Here is a 21,544-nt window from a genome sequence, read left to right on the forward strand (position 1 = left end):
TGAGGAACTTCTGGAGAAACACCTGGAGGAACCTCCGGAGGAATTCCTGGAGGAATTTCCGGAGGAAATCCTGAAGGAATTGCCGGAGGAAATCTTGAAAGAATTTTCGGAGGAAATCCGGAAGGAACTTTCGGAGGAAATCCTGAAGCAATTTTTGGAGGAAATCTTGAAGGAATTTTCGGAGGAAATCCGTAAAGAATTTTCGGAGGAAACCCTGTAGGAATTTTCGGAGGAAATCCGGAAGGAATTTTCGGAGGAAATCTTGAAGCAATTTTTGGAGGAAATCTTGAAGGAATTTCTGAAGGAATTCTGGAGGAATTCCTAGGAGAATTTCCGGAGGAATTCCTAGGGGAATTTCCGGAGGAATTCCTAGAGGAACTTCCTGAAGCAATTTTCGGAAGAAATACTCTCTCGGAGGAACCCCTGGAAGAACTCCCAGAGGAACTCCTGTAGGAACTCCCGAAGAAACTCCAAGGAGATGGATTGGAATATTAAGGATTTGATGTTGAACTAAATAAACAAATCCCCACTTCCATTATTACATGTTCGTCAAATATGATATGAAAAATTAGGAGGATAGAACCGTCCGTTGCATGCCTAGTTTTGGCACCATGGCCTGAACGTCAGGTGTGTTTTCGGGGGCTTTCAGAGGTCTTTCAATGCGTGACAAGGCGTTTCAATCTGTTGGGTATTTCATGGAGTTTCAAGCTGTCTAAAAGGAGATTTAGAGGGCACGTAGGCTCTCAAATGATCCACAAGGGAAAGTTTTAATGCGTTTCTAGACGTTTCAGGACGTTCATGGAGATTTCAGAGGGATTTTTGGGGCTTAACATGCGCTTAGGTGCTTTCAGAGGCGTTTTAAAATGTTTCGTAAGTGTTTCAGGCAGTTTGAGAAGGGCTCCAATACATTTACCCTTCCTTTACGTTGGGAACAGCTCGCTGGCGTTATGTACGGTTTGGGTCACAAAATGACCCTAATGCCAAAGGAGGGTTAAGACTGGTTGTGCATGTAGAAGTGGTACACTTGGACAGTTATTGAATATATGGCGAAGATAGAACATAGATGCATGAACCTATACGAGTATCCCAAGTAACCACAAGCATTATATCATAACATTAATTCAATCGTATTATAGTTTAGCCAATGCGAGATAACTTTTATTCTACACCTGTCAAGTAATGAAGCGTTAACTCTACATTATGAAAGCATTGAAGCATTATGGGATTTTGACAGTTCGGTATAGTTCTATAGGGACGTTGTTTAATGCTTCATTGCATTACCATGTTAAAAGCTTTATGGCAATCAATAATGCAAGGATTTATTACTTTATATATGCCTTTACAAATGCTTTCATAATTGTAAACAGAAAAAAACATCAGGTCGAAAAAAAATCTGTACAACCTTTTTAAAAACACAACCATTTAAAAAGAAAAGAAAAACAAACCCAAATTTTCATGGATTGCTGCGTAGAACTTGGATTATCATGCTCAGATGTTGCTGAAAATTTATATTGTGTATGGTTTTTTTATTCTGGTTGGGACATAAAGACAATCAGATGCTGAGGGAACAAAAAATATGTAGGGTTGAGGTATTGGTTTCCTTATTTAACATATAGTGTCCCGATTTCATAAAATAAATGGTAGAAGTGAGCACGTATGCAAACAATAAGAGCAGAATTTATATCTTTATATTATCTTCGTTTGTGGAATCAATTGGTTCTACAATCGCTTGTTTTCGAATGAATTTGGAAGAGTAAGATAACTGATGGCATTCAGACCCTAGCACAATTCCTTAGAGCTGCTGAAAACACAAATCAATAAAGCACGAGCTGAGTATACGTTACTTTATGTTGCACATTTTTCCGGGTGCAAAATGCATGGTAGCCGTAGCACAGCGTTAGCGCGTCCGAGTTTCATCGCAGTCCAGTTTCAGCAGTCTAGGTTCAATTCCCGAATTAGAATAAAAAACATCAGAGTGAGAGTATCGGAACAGGTATGAGAAGATAAAAATAGACCGAAAAATGAAAAAATACTTTTTTTTTCTTTTGTTGACATGATGCCTTAAGTCAGGGCTGCCCAACCTTTTTCGGCCGCGGGCCACTGGTGAAACTGCATACCAGTCGACGGGTCAGAATTAAAATATTAATTAATACATTATGTTTTTTTTATCTTTTCGGATCATTTTTTTTATCTGTATTAACGAGATTTTTAGCCCTAGGCTAGTTCATCTCGGGACCCACGCTTTACTTCCCTTCCGAAGGATGAACTCACATTTTGTGAGTTTGCCGGGAGTGGGATTCGATCCCAGCTCCTTAGCGTGATAGTCACGTGCTTTGACCATCACACCAGGTCCGCTCCCTTCTGAGCATGGCTAGATAATAGAAAAGAACTTTTTTGCAGTTTAATGTTTCTAATGAAATTTGAAAAGTTTTTTGATTTCTTGCAGAATATTGGAGCTTGTCAAAGTATTTAGGAAGTTTCAATAACATGTTTCAATGTAGTACCAGACAAAGCTATTGAATGGCACAAAAAATCTTTGAAAGCTTCAAAAATTGTGAAAAAATTTTCATGTTTTTCCTAAATTAAGTTTATGACATAATCTTTCTATTTTGTTTTATAGGGTGTCCCAGAAAGTATGGGCACAACTTTGTATAGCGAAAACACAATAATTTTCTCTACAAACAACAATTTTTATATTTTTGTATTTTTATTCAAAGTATTTTAATTGATTCCTATAAAGAGTTTATACATAAAAAAGGGTTTTTGTATGCAGAATATTTAAAATGAAAAAATATCTCTCAAAACTTCTGCACAAACTACTTTTTTACGGTTTTGCCAAACATCCAAATTCGAAACATATTTTTCGAATTTGTTTCACATGATATATTCAAAAACATGTTTTCTCAGCTGGTTGATTGAATTTTTTTATAAAAATATGTTGTACCTGTGCGTACGAGCATTTCAGAATTTTGAGAAAACTGAAAAATTCGTCTTTTCTATTTCTGGATAAGACATGCCCACAGACATTCGAGTTTCAAAACATGTTTTAACGAGAATAAAAATAATTCAATCGACAATTTATAAAGCTGGAGCATTAATTTTACTTATAGTAAAATTAAAATGTAATTTTCTGCATGTCGTGATATAAATTCAGAAGCTTGTTTTCAACTATTTGAAAAACGGGTTTTCAAAAATATTGATTTTGGTGTTTCAATCCATTTTTCAAGTTCAAAAGTATTTCTTTTCAATTCAAATTAAGGGTTGTATAATAGATACACATGTAGAAATACTCGGATATATTTTTTGAAATTTTTATCAAGCTTAATTTCATGCGTAGAAAACAATTTGTTAAGCGATGTTATTGAAAAATTTAGCAATTTGTGCAGAAGCTTTAAAAGGTCCTTTATGGAATGTTCTACCGCATTCAAACGAAGTGTTAAATGCAAATTTTAATAATTGGCATTTGATGTTGATATATAAAGGCAGGACATGTGTGAAAATCAAGTTTGTGTATGCATCCATTCCCGAATGACAGAACTGCAAAGTTGTGCCCATACTTTCTGGGACACCCTATACAATCTCATCAAGCGAATTTTTACATTACACATTATTTTATTGTTAAGAATCTTTTACTTCAATTCTGTAGGACACTCAAACCAAATGCTTGCATATTTTTAAATCTTTTAAAAATTTTACAAAATATACTCTAAAAAGTCATTTTATTTTTTTAAATTATTAAAATACATTTCCATTGAAAAAGGAAAATATTCAGAATAATAATATCTCGGGTTAAATTCTATCATTTTTGTCCAATCGTGCCGCGGGCCGCACAAAATTTCCTCGCGGGCCGGATCCGGCCCGCGGGCCGTACGTTGGGCAGCCCTGCCTTAAGTATACATTCCATACTATTTCATTGCATTAGCTATATGGTACAAGCATTTTTTATGCTTTAGCAATCACCACAGTAAAGCTTGCTTCAAATCAACAATAGTAGCGCCACTTTCGACTTTGAACCTACTTTAATGGTACCTATATAACAAAACAACTTTACATCGCATGTCATATAATACACTATAAAGCGAAATTAATGCTCTATATGCAGCGTCATGGTTACTTGGGATGTACCTTATCCATTATTTTTTATTCATTTCATAACACAGCGATATGCCATCATAAGTGATGCAGATATATAGATCCGATAACCTATGCTCAACAATGTTTGTCTCATCTTTGAGTGAAATAAAAAAAAATGAAAATATGTGCAGCCAAACTCTTCACGAGCTTTTAGCATTTAGCTTAAGACAACTTGGGAAAAAAGTCATTTTTCTGTTTTTTTTACTCACCTGATATGCCATAGTCGGTTGCATCCGTATTTTTGTAGCAGTATATGTAGTAGTATGGGACAAACATCAAATTCTCGCTCCAGTCAACTTTTTTGATTCCATTTAGGCCCCATATGAACTGTGCAAAGTTTCAGCGCAATCGGTGAAACTATAATTTAGCGCAAGCGGTTCAAAGTTTTCATAGGATTTACTATGGGAAAAGTTACACTTTCAGATAAAAAATCCCACAGGTCGCCCTTTGTCTCCTTAATTCAAGTCGATCAATGCTTCTTATAGAAATATCATTTATGAAACTTTCCTTCGAAGCCGGCAAAATAATTGGATGCTTGTGGAAAAAGTTATTGATTTATTACCGATTAGTGATCCAACGACCGGCTTTTTGTTTTGTTTTATTAGCAGCACTGTAGCTGCTGCTTTGGATGCTGCTGTTTCTAGGGGTGATGATGCCTCCCGCCACCCCATGCGGCAACGGCAACAGCAGTGCTGCTGATAAAACAAAACAAAAAGCCGGTCGTTGGATCACTATTCGGTAATAAATCAATAACTTATTCCACAAGCATCCAATTGTTTTGCTGTCTTCGAAGGAAAGTTTCATACATGATTTTTCTACAAGAAGCATTGATCGATTTGAATTAAGGAGACAAGGGATGACCTCTGGGATTTTTTGTTTGAAAGTGTAATTTTTCCCATAGTAAATCCTATGAAAACTTTGAAACGCTTGCGCAAAATTATAGTTTCACTGATTGCTCTGAAATTTTGTACAGTTCATATGGGACCTAAATGGGATCTAAAAAGTCGACTGGAGCGAGGATTCATTTTTTCCATACAAGCGTGTCCCACACTAATATGTAGCTCGTTACAACAACCTGTGTAGGACAGAAAGGAAAATAAATTAAAAAAAACCCAGATTAATCCACCTAGTGGTGATAGCGCCTTTCTCGTCGAATATACCCGTACCGTATCGATCAGCTGAGCCTTTTCCAATAAGGAAGTTCCCGGGAAGCGTACACCGAGGCGTAGCCCTAGATGGTAATGACGATTTTGAAAATCTAGTTAAGTTCAAGTTTTCATAAAAAATCAATAATATTCTTACTTACTTCTCAAAATCATCGACGTTTAAAACATTCACCGGTGAAAGGCACTATATGTTTTTCTTGCTGAGTTTGAAAATAGTTAAAAACAGTTTGAACAACTTGAAACTGACAAGGATTCATCCAAATTGTTCTAAGACATTTCCGTTAAAGTGAGTGGTAAAAAATTTGAGACTACTCAAAAGTGAGTAGATGACTAATTTTGAAAAAAAGCACTGTCACTCACTTTTGACAGTTTTTAGAAAAGTAAGCAACTGAGTAGAAATCTACTCTCTTTAGAGTAGATTTCAACGAGCGTGAACATTATCAAGACATTTCAGCATTTTTTTCTGCACAGTTTAGCCTTTACTTTATTATCATTGGTTATACTGCCGTTCTGCGCATGATTATACCATGTTATGTGGGATTCCCATATAACATGGGACAATTGGGCGTGGAACGGCAGTATAAGATTCGTGTAAAATTTGAAAAAAAGTTCAAGCAAGTAAAATTTTCCATAATAAAACCCATTCAAATTTCAACCGTGTTACAGAGCGCGATGGCTCAACCAGCTGCATCAAAACTGTGCGCAGTAATTTAAGTCGCAAAAGGGGATTTTTTGTTATTCTTAACCACTTAACCTATTTTACAGCTCTTTTGTCCACTAGGCACTACGTGAGCGATTCCAAATGGCGGCTGCGCTTACACTTGTAGAGCGCTTATTCTATTATATTCTTATTCAACTATATCGAACTGGTTTGCCTTTGTGCTGCTTTCACTTTTCTACCCTGTCCTTGGTAGAATGATGAGCACGAGGATCAAATGATGTATGGCTGTTGTTCCTTTTCCAGTTCGATTGGGGGTCGTCCATTATGGGTTGCCGTTCACCGATATCCAATTATCCGGGTCCGTTTGAGCTATGAGAGCTCAGAAGAGGGTCAAGTGCCAGCCGCTCTCGAGGGGAAAAGCAACTGACGAAGTGCCGGGGCTGGGATCGAACCCTTGACCAGCCGCTTATGAAGCGAACGTGTAGCCACTGCGCCACGGGCCCCGGCAATCAAAAGGGGATAGATGCTATAAAAATAAAATTCTCCCATACAACGTTGATCCATCCTACTGTGTAATTTCGCTTCAGAAAAATGGTGGGATTTGACAAGATCGCTTAAATTTTTATCAAGATTTTGTTCGTTTACGCATATGTATCGCTTGCATCGATTTTGTTTTGTTGTATTTTCAGCGATGGATGCATGTAATCCTGATTCTGCAACACTGCCGGTAATCTTAGGTGTGGTCAGAGCTTGGGTCAAAGACTATTTTACTGCTCTTTGATGTGCTGTATGCAAAGGTTTGGTTCACTTTTTTAGTTGGCCACTTCCGGCGGGAAACCTGGAACCGGTTCCGGTATACAACCGGTTCAGATATGGTCTGAAACTGTTTTCCTGCTTATCGTTAATCTTGTTACCGAAAAAGCCGCTGTTCGACGTGTCGCATGTATGGGTTTGGTTCGCTTTTATAGTTAGCCACTTCCGGTGGGATACCTGGAATCGGTTCTTAAACGCTACTGGTTCAAATATAGTCTAAAACTACTTTCCTGCTTACCGTTCATCAGGTTATCACAAAAGCCGCAGTTCGATGTGTCGCATGCCTGGGTTTGGATTTTTTTTTTTTAATTGGCTACTTCCAGCGGGACACCTGGAACCGGTTCCATAACACAACCGATTCAGATATGGGCTGAAACTATTTTACTGCTTACCATTCATTTGGTTATCGAAAAAGCCACTCTTTGATGTGTCGCATGCATGGGTTTGGTTCACTTTTTTAGTTGGCCACTTCCGGCGGGACACCTGGAACCGGTTCCATAACACAACCGATTCAGATATGGGCTGAAACTATTTTACTGCTAACCATTCATTTGGTTATCGAAAAAGCCACTCTTTGATGTGTCGCATGCATGGGTTTGGTTCACTTTTATATTTGGCCACTTCCGGCGGGACACCCGGAACCTGTTCCGAAACACTACCGATAGTCTAAAACTATTTTTCTACTTCCCGTTCATCAGATAATCGAAAATACAGTGGTTTGATGGGTCGCATGCATGGGTTTGTTGCATTTTCATATCTGGCCCCTTTCTGGGGTACCGGTCCGGAACACGTAAATGGCCATAACTCCGGAACGGCTGGACCGATCTGAACCATTTTCAATAGGAAACAATGGGGCAATATACCGCGTCGAATGAACCATCGGTCGTTGAAATCGGTTCATATTTACTATCTAAAAAAGAGGTGACCTTTTTGTACACATACACACACACACACACACACATACATACACACACACACACACACACACACACACATACACACACACATACATCATCTCAACTCGTCGAGCTGAGTCGATTGGTATATAACACTTGACCTCTCCGGAGGCTCTATCAAATTTTCGTTTTTGGAGTGAACATATAGCCTTTCGGTACACCTTGGTGTACGAGAAAGGCAAAAAGTCATTTTTATTGGTTTTTACTCACCTAATATGCCATAGTCAGCTACAGCCGTATTTTTGTAGCAGTATATGTAGCTCGTAACAACAACCTATGTAGAGCAGAAAGGAAAATAAATTTAAAAAAAGTTAGAATTTGTACTATTAATTCTTATTTTTTTATGTATTCGTGAATTTCAACTTAGGCGTATCACACATGTTTGTACTAGTTATCAACAAGTACAGAAGCACAGTCATATTCAAGAGCAGTGAAATGTTTCGTCAGACAATAAATGGGGAAAAGTCTCAAGCTGTGGAATATCTTCACTTTTAATTACACATTTTAAATTGAATGCTCTGTTAAAGAGTTACATCTGTTTTGTGGTTCGTCACTAAATTAACCCAAAGTTTTCCATTTCTTTCCAGGTGTACCTCAGGAAGTCTACTTGCTCTGGTTCAGGTATCCGTACCCGTTCGACAACAATGTTTGCGTACTGCAAGGCTTCGCGGCGGAAACATCTGCCAATGCAACAGTCCTCACGATAACAGCCTTCACAGTTGAGCGGTAAGTCTTCTGTCAATTAAGATAATTTCAAAAGTTTTTCAACACCTCCACATAACTGGCGCTGCTGGGTAACCAACAAGTGAGTGGCTTAAAATGTAATTGAAATAATTAGAATCTAATTACTCTCAACACGATGAAGCTCGAGAATCAAATAAGCAGTAGCAATGAAAAGTTAAAAATTTCCCAGAACACGTTGGCAGCTAAACATCTGGTTCTGTGCTGCCACCAGGTATGTTCGTCTTTAATGGAAAGTACTCTACTAAGATGCTTTGACACGTGACAATGAAGAGCGAGGAACAACTTTTCCGCAGTAATAAAACTTCTAAAAAATGCATTAGGTATATGAATGACGGATGCGAAGGTTCTATACTATTTCCCGGAAAGACATTTCCCGGAAATCATTTCCCGGATACCCCATTTCCCGGAAAGACATTTTCCGGAATAACCCATTTCCCGGAAAACCATTTTCCGGAATGCTCCATTTCCCGGAATGCCTAATTTCCCGGAAAGGCAATTCTAGGAAAACCTGAGAAGAAATTTTAGAATCTTTTAATATGATCTGTTTTTTGATTCTTATTACGACTAATTTTACAGCTGATGATCAATTTCCATAAAATCGAGCCTTAAAACTTTTTTTTATATATTTTTTCAAGATTGTAAATGAATGGAACTCAGATTCTCATTTTAGTTTACTTAGCAAAGTAGAGCCAGCATCGTTGGACCGAATGGATATATTTCGACTGGCTTTTCAATAACAAATTGTTCTTCTTTTTCGTCAAAGGCTGTTCTAGGTGCATTTACATAGTTCAACTGCTAACTGCATAGGAGATTTGCCCTTCTTTAATTTACAGTCTGTTCTTTTCAACGATGTAACGTTACAGAAATGATTCGCGCCCAATTTATTAATTTTATCTGGTGGTTTCCAACATGTGTTTTATTGGCACTTGTTGCATTCTATATAGGAGATTTGCCCTTCTTTATTTAATAGGCTGTTCTTTCTAGTTACAACGTTGCGTATTTGATTGGCGGCCAAACTATTAACTATTTTTCTTTCTCTTACAAATGTGTTGTTCTTTCAAGTTAGACTATTGCAGAGTTGTTTAATTGCCAAACTGTCAATTGCACCTTTAGAGATTATCCCTTCTTCTAGCAATGGGCTGTTCTTTCGAGGCCTGTTTTTCGATCGCTTTCGTTTCAATCTAGCCTAATGACAATTTGGCTTAGTAATAGTGTGGCCAAATGTATTTTTGTCCTAATAAGCCACACCCAGTCGTTAGGCAAAGTTGGCCTTTTGTTATTTACAGCTTTAAAGGTTCAGTATCAAAGAGGCAAAGAACATATGAGAGAAACAATAAGAGGGTATAAGAGGGTGACTGCTACAGATAAATTTAATACAGTATACTCTTCTTTGATATAGTCATTCATTAACTTTCCCATTTTTAAAATTTGACATTTCGTCTCCCATTTTTTTTTTCATTTCAACATTTTATTTTTGTTTTTTCTTTGTTCGCGTCGCGTTTCATTTCCTGATCTAATATTGACTTATCTGCAACCCACCTATAGAGCTCTTAAATTGTAAGAAACTTTAAACCAAGAGTATAATGGTTACCATTTTATTAGATATTATTCCTTTCTTTCGTTTTCTTTTGAATGTTATCTTTTGGAACTAGAGCTGCCAGAATTGTCATTGAAAATTTTCCTTCATTAAACAATGGCTGTTCATTCAAGATGTAGTGATAAAACTGTTGGCATCATAACTGCTAATATTTTTTTAATGTTTTGTCGAAGATTTGGAAATAACGCTGAAAGCCCTGCTTAAATTTTTCAACGAATACCAACCAAAATAAGTCAAAGGTTGAAATTTAATGAGTCTGTGAATAGCGATAACAGTTTTCCGGCAAATGTTCCATTCCGGAAAATGGGTTTTCGGAAAATGGGTTTCCGTGAAATGGAACATTCCGGAAAATGGGTTTCCGGGAAATGGGTCATTCCGGGAAATGTTTTCCGGAAAATGTTTTTCCGGAAAATGATTTTCCGGGAAATGTCATAGAATCGATGCGAAATATTGTTTGCGCTACGCATCAACAAATTCTAATGCTACTTTTAGCGTCACGCCAAGTACGAGACACGCAAACAAACTTTATGATAATGTGAAACTGTAAACTTTAATCTTTCCCTTGGAAAACACAGCCAATGAAACAACAGCATTCTCGCCGTGTAATTCTTTAATAATGACAGAAGCAATCTCAGAAGAAAGTTGCGTTTCTTGCGTTTGTCCGTCCCCGGATTCATCTCATATTTCATCAGCCGTATCACGTTTCGTTATGGACACAAACTGCGATAAATACCCATTTCCTTACTCGTCGTTCCGTAGGTACGTTGCCATTTGCAAACCATTTCGATCGCACACCACGTCAAAACTGTCCCGAGCCGTACGGTATATACTGGCCATTTGGATGATAGCGATGTGCCTAGCAGTGCCGCAGGTTAGTAGCAATGAGAAAGAAAAAGTTTAGTCATTCATCATACGCTCCCACATTCATCTGTTCCGACGATTTAGGATCAAGTTTACTCCATTTTCTTTATTTTCATGGCCAAGGCCACACAATTGATGAATAAATCCTTACATATTATCCTTTTCTGTAGTATGATTTGTTTTGCGACATTTTTGATGGATCTAACTTAGTCAGCTTTCTATGAAAATGATTATGATGTCTTTTCTAAACCTTGCTTATTCAAAAAGTGAGAAATTATGTCCCTCGTTGAAATAAGGCCCACGCTGTCGCCACACATTTACTATTTATAAACGAAATTCTGCATTCGAGCGCAATATCAAGCTGGTGTTCTTGGCGAAAGTTCAAACAAACTACAATCAAAGCGAAAGTTTTGCCCTTTGTTTCATCTTATGCAAAAGATGGCATATTGACGGGGAAAGGAAAAAGCGATAAAGTGTACAGTTAAACCTCAAGCTGATCGGTGTTAGATTTTCTGATATTTTTTTTTGTCTTTCACACTTAATATTGAACTACTTAACTACTTGAAACTCTTAAATATGACAACTGAGCAGATACAAAACTACCATAGACTCCTGCCAATTTCGTGTCGTAGTTTTTTTTTTTTTTTTTTATTCCTGTTCGGGTTTGTCACTGCGACCAGTTTTTAGATCTATTGTGACATTACCCGTATCCTTAGTGTAGTGCATGTCGCATTACTCAATTGCCATTGAGGGGCAATAAAGTATCGATTTTGATACAGTTTTTGTTTTGTTTTCTTAGAAAACAAAACAAGAGTACTGATATTGGCCATGCATCGGAAACCTAGCATCACCCTTGTTTTACTGCTAAATTCTCCCCAGTAAGAAGTTTAGAACCCGGGTTTTAACATTAGCAGCAACGCCATTCCAATAATGGAGCATATGTTCAGTAATAAGGATTCTAGTATGTTCCTTGCATACCAGCACTTACCTGTCTTTGAAGAGTTAGTACATACATGGATCCCTAACCCGATTTGATGTCCTTTGCATCAAGTTTAGCCTCGAACGGCGAGGTTTTTAACTATCTGCAAAGTAAAGTTGGTTAACTTAGTTTTATTCAGAGACCGTAAGCCACCACGATACCAGTGACAAGGACTAAATACTATGATCCCTTGAATTGCCAGAACGCATATTCCAAAATTGGAAAAGTAGGACGACACTAGGTTTCGGTAGATTTTACTCCGTAACTCAACACGAAAAGGTGATCTACCCACGTTACGGGCTCCGTTAACGATCGAGCATCTTTGAAACCCCCTCAATCATTCATCCATCAGCACGGGTCGCCTGACACCTTGGATTGGGGTTCCCTGTTTGGTGGACTTTTACCCCCGGAACAGGGGGTCCGTAGTGCTATTCTAAGCCGGCAGCTACACGGGCTAGTAGTGTCGTAGTTAGTTTGAGTTCAAAGGATAAGATTCATGCTTGCGGAAAAATACGATACTTAATACTATTGCCTGCATAGTGAGACACGAGATGAAAATCTTTCAAGCATGCAGCTTATGCATTCACCGTAGTTGAGCACAAAATTCTAGCACTGGAATTATCACCGTACATTTACTTTGCAGAAGCTGTGCTTCTCATCACAGGAATGGGAATAACGATTAAAATGCGCCGATGGGGTATAATGCACATAGAAATGTTTATGATAATCATTTGATCACTAGTTTCTGTGAACGGTGCCTTCCAAGTGAACTCAATAAGTGTATTCACTAAACAGATTAAATAACGGGGTTACAAGATTATCAGGGAATGAAATTATCAGCAAATTGAGACGAAAAACGGCGTTTTTCGAGCAACCGATTTTTTCTGTTTTTACTTTTCCTGTGAGAAATGTTTATCGGTCGTTGCTGTTTGTCCCCGATCAAAGATGGCCGAAAACTGGAAATTACTCTTTTCATTATCGCTATCCAACTTTATCGCCTGCAAAGTTATCGCGATGATTATCAGAAGACAAATAACAAAAATTTGTCGCTAACGGGATTCGAACCTAGACCCCCCACAAAAATCTGTATGAGCGCGCACCATAACCACCCGACCACACAAGCTGCTCGAGAGAGGACAGAAATTTTATACATAAAAGCTACAGCCGGTGACGACGGGACTACGGAAAGGCGAACAAAGAGCAGAAAGCAAACCAGTTAACTTTTCATTGCTGATGATAATCGATTTTCGGCGCTGCGGAACGAGCGAAAACACATTCTCGGGAGAAACCCGGGTCTGAATTTATCGCACGTCTTCTTTCGCCGATAATGCGTGTGGGAGAGTTTTCTGCTATCGCGATCGTGATCGATAATTTCATTCCCTGAAGATTATAGAACCAAGATTAACCTTCGTCGTGCATTGGGGTCATTATGACCCAAAACGTTAATTCAAGCATTAATATCTCTTTTGTTAGTCAAGTTATCGCAATAAAACTTCTTGACTTTTAATATTTTGCAGAAACAAGTCTTTAAAAAGAAAAAATTCTTAAGGTGAAACCATAATGGCGCCACAAAAAAAGTTACGAATAATGCATTGGGGTCATTATGACCCAGAAAATCAAACTCTTATAGAATGATGATTTTTTCACCAATTCAAATGACCAAAGTCTTATTTGATAGATAATTTCGTTGATAATGTGTTGATATGTTGAAATAGTGGTTCCGGGAACATTGGCCACCGGGAATCTGCTACACAGGGCACCATGTCGGACATGTGGGATAGCACTACATTTTGCAAGTAGTTGTGGAATATTTCGCATTCTGGACCACTTAGAAGGATACTGTCTTCGGCAAAGTTGCTCAGAAGACTAACAGCTTTCACATAGGAAACAATTTAGTTCGAGAATCACTCACTGCGTCGCGCTAGTATTCTTAGGAGCTCCGAGATCTCGTGTTTTGAACATCTTAGAAGGATACTATCTTGCGAAAAGTTACTCAGCAGACTGAGAGCTTTCAAATAGAATACAATTTAGTTCGAGAATCACTCACTGCGTGGCGCTAGTGCTCTTGGTAGCTTCCAGTTTAGTCTGAACGTCGTATATCTTGCGATCTGGACCACTTAGAAAAGTAACTTGGGAAAACTTACTCAGAAGATTGAGAGCTTTCACATAGAATACAATTTAGTTCGAGAATCACTCGCTATGTGGCGCTAGTGCTCTTGGGAGATTCCAGTTTAGTCTGAATGTCGTATATCTCGCGATCTGAACCACTTAGAAGGATACTGTCTTGGGAAAAATTGATCGAAAGACTAACAGCTTCCGCATAGAAAACAATTTAGTTCAAGACGGAATTTACTTCAGGATTCCCTTGTGAAATTTCAGTAGCAATTCCTTTGGAAAGTCATTCGGTAATTTCTTGAGGGTGCCTTCAGCTATTTCAACATTCAAACGTATTTGGAAATTGCTTTTTTAAATATTCTGAATTTTGATTGTTGATAATCTTCTTGAAAATACCTTGATTTTTTAGAAATTCTTTAGGTAATTCCGATGAGATTTTCTCCGGACATACACAGATCGAAAAAAGAGTGTAAAATTCTGTGACATATGATGCACATAATTGGAGCGTGGGATATCACAGAAGTTTACATGACATATCATGTAAATGCCATAAAATATCATGTAAACTTACATTATATGTCATGTAATTCAGCATGACTCTGAGTGTTTACATGTCATATAACGCAAATTTACATGATATATCATGTAAACTATCATAACAGTAAGTTTACATGACTAAAATGAAGTTTACATGACGTGTAAATATCATTATTTTTATCTGTGTACCATTGCATTTTTTTTTCAATTCGTACTCCTCTAATTGAATTTCCAAAGTAATAACAAACGAAATTCTGTAAGGATTTTCTAAAGGAGTTTCCAATGCTGAAAGAATACTAGATATTTAAAAAAAATCAATTTTGCAAAGAGCTGTCGAAAGAATAACAAAAGTCATTGATTGTCAGCTAAATTTCCAAAGGGATTGCAGATGAAACTTCCAAAAAAGAGCCGGTATGAACCTGCCTACGGCAGAAAATCCCCGATTAAAGAGATAGAAGAAAACTTCCAAAGAAATTGATAAAGGAAATCCCGTAAGAGTTGCCTGATAAATTTGCACACCTTCTTCAGCCAAAGACCACAGACTGAATATAACTTGCACTAGACAACGGATTACATGTAAGACTGTAAGATATCCAGTGGCTCAATGAAAAATTTTCCGTTTGGCGAAAATTTTCTCCCGACCGGGATGGGAATCGAACCAACAATTCGTGGCTTACAATACACCTAAAAGGCTGGCGTTACTAACAGTACAATCACGAACCCCACAGTTATGATGTAGGTATTTTCAAATATAATAATTTCAATCAATTTCCAATATTACTGCTGAGAAATTTCCAAAAGATTTGTCGAACAAAATTTCAAAGAATTGCCGAAATAGAAAACCCAAAAAAAACTTATATGAAGTTTTGGATCAAATCCACTAAATATTGCTAAAGGATTTTCAAAGAATTTGCTGAGGAGTGTAGAATTAGCATTTAAGGTAAAATACACATTAATAAAAATTTAAAAAAAAAAGAATTTACTGAAGAAATTCCGCCAAAAGGAAATTCGAAATATTTTCGCAAGGTTACTTTTAAGAGATTCGCCAAACCGATTTGCAAAGGAAATACCGAATTAGTAAGAATTGGCACATATACTCTCGATCAAAAGTTTGGGGTCGTCCCCTCAAAAACATGTCATTGTTTTAGGCCCATATCTCCGCCAATTTGCGTCCGTTTTGAAAACCCCAGGTCTCATTCAAAAGATAATAAGTCAAAATAACTTTGAACATGATTTAAATGTAACATTTTCAAAAATATTTGTATGTAAACTTAAGTTAAAGTTGCCAAATTTTCTAAAAAATGAAATAAACTTACGGTAGTGTCGCTGGAAATTGGGTCGACCAAATTTTAAGATGAGATCGGTAATATAATTTATTTTCTATTCGGTTTTGACTGCTTTTTACCGAATTTAGCTAAAAAATCTAGAAAAAAGTTATTAAGTAAATTAACTCTTGATGTCATCGACCAAAAGTTTGGGGTCACCCTTCAAAATGGTGTATCGGCCTGAACTGGAAGCACCTAAGAACACTAGCGCGACGCAGTGAGTGATTCTCGAACTAAATTGTTTTCTTTGTAAAAGCTCTTAGTCTTCTGAGTAACTTTGCCGAAGACAGTATCCTTCTAGGTGGTCCAGAACGTGAGATATACGACGTTCAGACTGAACTGGAAGCTCCTAAGAACACTATCGCCACGCAGTGAGTGATTCTCGAACTAAATTGTTTCCTATGTGAAAGCTCTTAGTTTTCTGAGCAACTTTGCCGAAGACAATGTCTTTCTAGGTGGTCCAGAACGGGAGATATACGTCGTCCGGACTGAAGTGGAAGCTTATAGGATCACTAGCGCCACGCAGCGAGTGATTCTCGAACTAAATTGTTTCCTATGTGAAAGCTGTTAGCCTTCTGAGCAACTTTGCCGAAAACAGTATCCTTCTAAGTGGTCCAGAATGCGGGATATTCCACAACTACTTGCAAAATGTAGTGCTATCCCACATGTCCGACATGGTACCCTGTGTAGCAGATTCCCGGTGGCCAATGTTCCCGGAACCACTATTTCAACATATCAACACATTTTTGACGAAATTATCTATCAAATTAGACTATGGTCATTTGAATTGGTGAAAAAATCATCATTCTATAAGAGTTTGATTTTCTGGGTCATAATGACCCCAATGCATTATTCGTAACTTTTTTTAATGCCAGAAGAAGGTTAAATCACCATAATCAAGCCCTAAAATGTGCCCCTGCATTCGGCTAATGCTAATACTTCATTGAACAGGACTAATATGACGTTTGACACGTGCAGTGTCTACAGAAAAATGAACTCGTTTCCATGGCCACCTAGATAACATGGTACCACTCAAATGAAGCGTGCATTGGTCCATTGCTAAATATAACGATGAAACGCATAGTTTTGATGCCCTCCAGCAATGGAATTACTCTCATCATGAAGCTATTCGCGAGTGTAAAGCCAACACAAGGCTTACTCACGATTCCGTGAGTAAACAATGTGTGAGTTTATTCGCACCCGCCTGCTTCGTGAGTAAGAAGCAAAACTAAAACAGAAACACTCATGAGTTTTTATTCGTGAAGAACTAGTGGAGGTACGGGAAGTGCATTTTATTGTGGTTATAATAGCAAACCCAGTGATTATCCAACATAAACTAATGCTTTATATGCTTCATTGTTCCTGAAAAGCAGCTGTGCCAGTCGTTAAAATGCGTTTTTCGTCATAATGCAAAAAACTCACGAAGCTTCGCGAATCACATGCGAGTGCTTGCCAGCTTCGTTTACTCACGAATAAAGAAGTGCGAGTATTCTCGGGCCTCTATTGTTCACGAGTATGTTTGTTTTGGTTTGTGTCTGCTCAGCTGCAATTTTTATCATTTTCCAATCGTTTCCCAGTGGAAGTTCACCGGTAAAAACAGATTTGAGCCGGAAAATTAAGAAAAATATAAGTGGGTCCACTGTAGGTTAAGGATCCACTATTGGCCAAAATACCCTACATTGAATACGAAAAAGGTTCGTACCTTTTGTAATATCCAAGCGCGTAATTTCTGGCGATGTATCCATTTTCGAACGTAATTACACTTGGCTAACTCGTTTTCCCACAATTGGGTTGTTTAGTGAATAAAATATTGCTTTTTTCCATAGCCTAATCGAAAGAGCTCATTTTTCTGAGTATAACTTGATTTTATTGGATTCCAATACCTTTGTTTTGAGGGTTAAATTAACAAAACAGTTATAATTTTCGTGGATAGAATGACAGTTCAATCGATAAAGTGACAGTTCGACCCGAACAAAAAAAATTCCCCATACAAACTTTAAATGGATTTTAAAAATAGTTCCCGGACTCCAAAAATTATGAAATTTTGGATTTCGACTAATTTTTGGGCGGAGAATCCGATTATGAAATAATCCTGATACCCCTAAAGAACCCAATTATCACGTCAACCATGTACACTAGGGAGGCCCACACTTATATGAAAAAGAAAAATTTCGAAAAATGTCAAGTCTTACTTCCTAAAACAGTTGTTTTGGACTCCCAGAAGCTACGTTCAAAATTTGAGCAAAATCGGTTGAGCCTAAGGGGGCGCTCAAAACGCTTGAAGTTTGTATGGGAAAACTTGGCCAAATGTATGCAGAAATTTTAAGTTTTCGAATTTTGCCGCTAGGTGGCGCTGTAAGCGTTCAATAAATAAACCCTTTGGCATTTTTGTAGGTGACTATATGCAAAACAACTTTGTCGAAGACCGCAAAGTGATCCAACGTCTGTGAAAAAAGTTATATCCTAGGCAAAGTGAGGCAAAGAATTGAGATTTCATTATTGATATTATTCCTTTACATGTACTGGAAAAATATCAATAATGTTTCACCTCACCTTACCTAGAGTATAACTTTTTTCACAGACGTTGGATCACTTTGCGGTCTTCGACAAAGTTGTTTGGCATATAGTCACCTACAAAAATGCCAAAGGGTTTATTTATTGAACGCTTACAGCGCCACCTAGCGGCAAAATTCGAAAACTTAAAATTTCTGCATACATTTGGCCAAGTTTTCCCATACAAACTTCAAGCGTTTTGAGCGCCCCCTTAGGCTCAACCGATTTTGCTCAAATTTTGAACGTAGCTTCTGGGAGTTCAAAACATCTGATTTAGGAGGTAAGACTTGACATTTTTCGAAATTTTTCTTTTTCATATAAGTGTGGGCCACCTTAATGTACACCTTTCAATAACACTTTGGAATTTTTAGCTGAACTTTTCAGGGTACGAATCCATGCCAATATTATACTTATACACTGGAATCTCCTTTTATGCACCTGGCTGGGGGTGCTTAAATAAAAATGTATTTAAATTTAAAAAAGGCATAAAAAGAGGGACATTTGTTCATAAGTTCAGTAATGGCTTTAATGAAGAAACTTAGTTCGCAAGGCCCCTGGGCATTTAAGATGGGGTCAATTCCGGATGGCCTCAGAGATGCTTTCTAAGGGGGTACTAGTTCCAGAGGGCTTAAGGGGCATTTCAAGGGGTCCCTGGGGGTTCCAGGGTACTAGGTGGTCTCAGGGTCACTTTAGGGGTTTCCAGGGGATCTCAGGTGTTCCACGGGATACAAGGAGGTCACAGGGGCGGTTTCAGGAGATACCAGTAGATCTCAGGTGCGTATCAAGAGGAACCCAGGGGGTTTCCAGGATGTGTCAAGGGATTTCAAGAGGTGCCATGAGATCTCAGAGGCATTTCAGAAGGCTTCAGGAGGCTTTAAGCGCGTTCCAGGAAGTCATAGGGGTGTTCCAGGAGGCCTTTGGGCTGCTTCAAATGATCTCATGGGGTTCCAGGGAAGTTGCAGAGGGTTTTAGGGTCGTTTCAGAGGGTTTCAAGGGGTATCAATAGATCTCCAAGGGGGTTGCAAAGGAACTCAGGGACGCTGCAAAGGATCTCATGAGTGCCAGGGATGCTCCAGAGGGACTCAGGAGCGTTTCAGGGGGTCTCAGGGGCGATTCAGGAGGTTTTAGGTGCTTGAAAGGCCCTTGTAACGCCCCTGAGATCTCCTGCTACCCCCTAAAACTCACTGAAACGCCCATGCGACCCCCTACAGCGCCCCTTAGACTGTCTTAAACACCTATGGGACCTTCTCGTAGCTCCACGAACACCATGGGACTCCCTGATAACGCTCCGGAGATCTCTTGGTACCCTCTGGATCTTAAACGGTAATATTGTACCTAGTTAATGGCTCAGGAAAGAGAAAGACATATCTCATCGTGTCAACGTGCATTTCGAATGCACTCTGCGATACACGCTAAGACCACTCAGCACCTAGAATGTGTAAGACCTACTCATAAGTGCATAATTTCCAGACTACACCAAAAATGTGTAACAGTAACACATTCACAAAAACAGCTCGTACACTCTTCTAGGGTAAATGTACCAATTATGACACTACCTAAGGAAAACTATTTGTACAAAAATAACGAGAAGACCAACGATGTCATCGAAATGTTAAAAGATAATTTACTTTCCACACTTTACAGGAAAATTATAAAAACGGAGCCAAAACTACTTTTAGTATTTATTACAGCGTATGTCAATGATAGGAACCCTGTACCAGTTATGCTTACATTTTTTACTTCGGTTCCTTTTTGCACTATTTGCATGCATTCCTTATGGGATTAGCCATAACTGGTACACTATGGCGAAAAAGGGTGCAAGCCGATATTTTAGGAAAAATGATTTAAGTGGAAAATCTTTGAATATCAACACTAAAATAAATTGACATTGATGTAAAAAATTACATTTTTTTCGAGAAAAATCCAAAAAGTGTCAATCCATGATAACTTCTTTCAACGTTCAAAAAGTACCTTTGTTTTAATAGTTTGTGAAGCATTTACATATTGTTGGTGTACGTTCAAAATTTCATTCGATTTGGTTCACTCGTTTCCGAGATATGACAGTTCAAAAATGAGTTGTCTAAAAAATAGTGTTTTACCCGAACGGTTCTAACTTTGCGAAACATTATTCAATCGAGCCCAAATTTGTACCAATGATGCACATATAATAGGTTGACAAACAGTAAAAATTTGAGATTTTTTGATGCGCTCTATGAAAAGTTATAGCATGTTGAATTTTTTGTGAGAGAAAAAAAAATTGCCTATCCCAAACATTTTGGCCACCCCCTGTATGTAAAGCACCATCAAATGTACCCAAAACGTTAATAATTTATCAGTAATGTAACACTTTGTAACTTGTCTAATCCAATCTTATCTAATCTAATATAAACGCAGCCAGTACGAGAAAGCATCCTGGAAAGTAATCGGGTTAGATCACACCCAACTACTTTTCTTGTCAATATTGAGGCTTACAGCATATCAAAGATATGACGCAAGCGTCAAAGCGGCCAGGCCTACTGCGTTGTATTTGCCGCAGAGATGATTCTTCAAATTACCTCGACTATTGAACAATTGTTGTTCTTTTGTCGAAGCAGTTCTCGAATCTACAGGGGAGGAAGGATGCGTGTACATACCGTACCAAACGCTCCAGACATTATGTAGTTAAGAATGATAGAAGATTTGAATGATAATGTAAATATTATGAAATAGAATTTTATATAATGCATATTGGAAAGTTCTCACCAATTTCTTGAGCAGCTTTTGTAGAAAGTTTCTTTTTCCAGTTTTTAATATTCGGCGCCTTCCTTGCAGAGTCTAGAGTCAGAGTTCCGTCTTTTCTTATTTATTCATTGGTTCTATTATTGAGAAGTGAAACACACACCAGCTCGAAAAAAAAACGTTCTTCATCGTGCTTTTGAAAAACACTACCGCTATTTCCCGGTCGAATCACAGTTGGGCCAGTAGCCCCCAATTCCACCCTGTACTTTTAAACCCCAAGCACTTTTCATGCGAATGCCGGATGGCATAGCACCACCACCAACCGTTTTGCGATCGATTTAGTCGTCCGAATTCAAAACCCAAATTCTTCAATTTATCTTTCATT

At 38.1% G+C, this 21,544-nt stretch overlaps 1 pseudogene; it reads left to right on the forward strand.

Moving 5' to 3' along the window:
• LOC109405374 (pyrokinin-1 receptor-like) overlaps positions 1-21,544 on the forward strand; it is a 75,375-nt pseudogene that overhangs the window by 12,331 nt on the left and 41,500 nt on the right.

The sequence above is a fragment of the Aedes albopictus genome, chromosome 1 (genome assembly GCF_035046485.1).
Source record: "Aedes albopictus strain Foshan chromosome 1, AalbF5, whole genome shotgun sequence".
Taxonomy (NCBI): domain Eukaryota; kingdom Metazoa; phylum Arthropoda; class Insecta; order Diptera; family Culicidae; genus Aedes; species Aedes albopictus.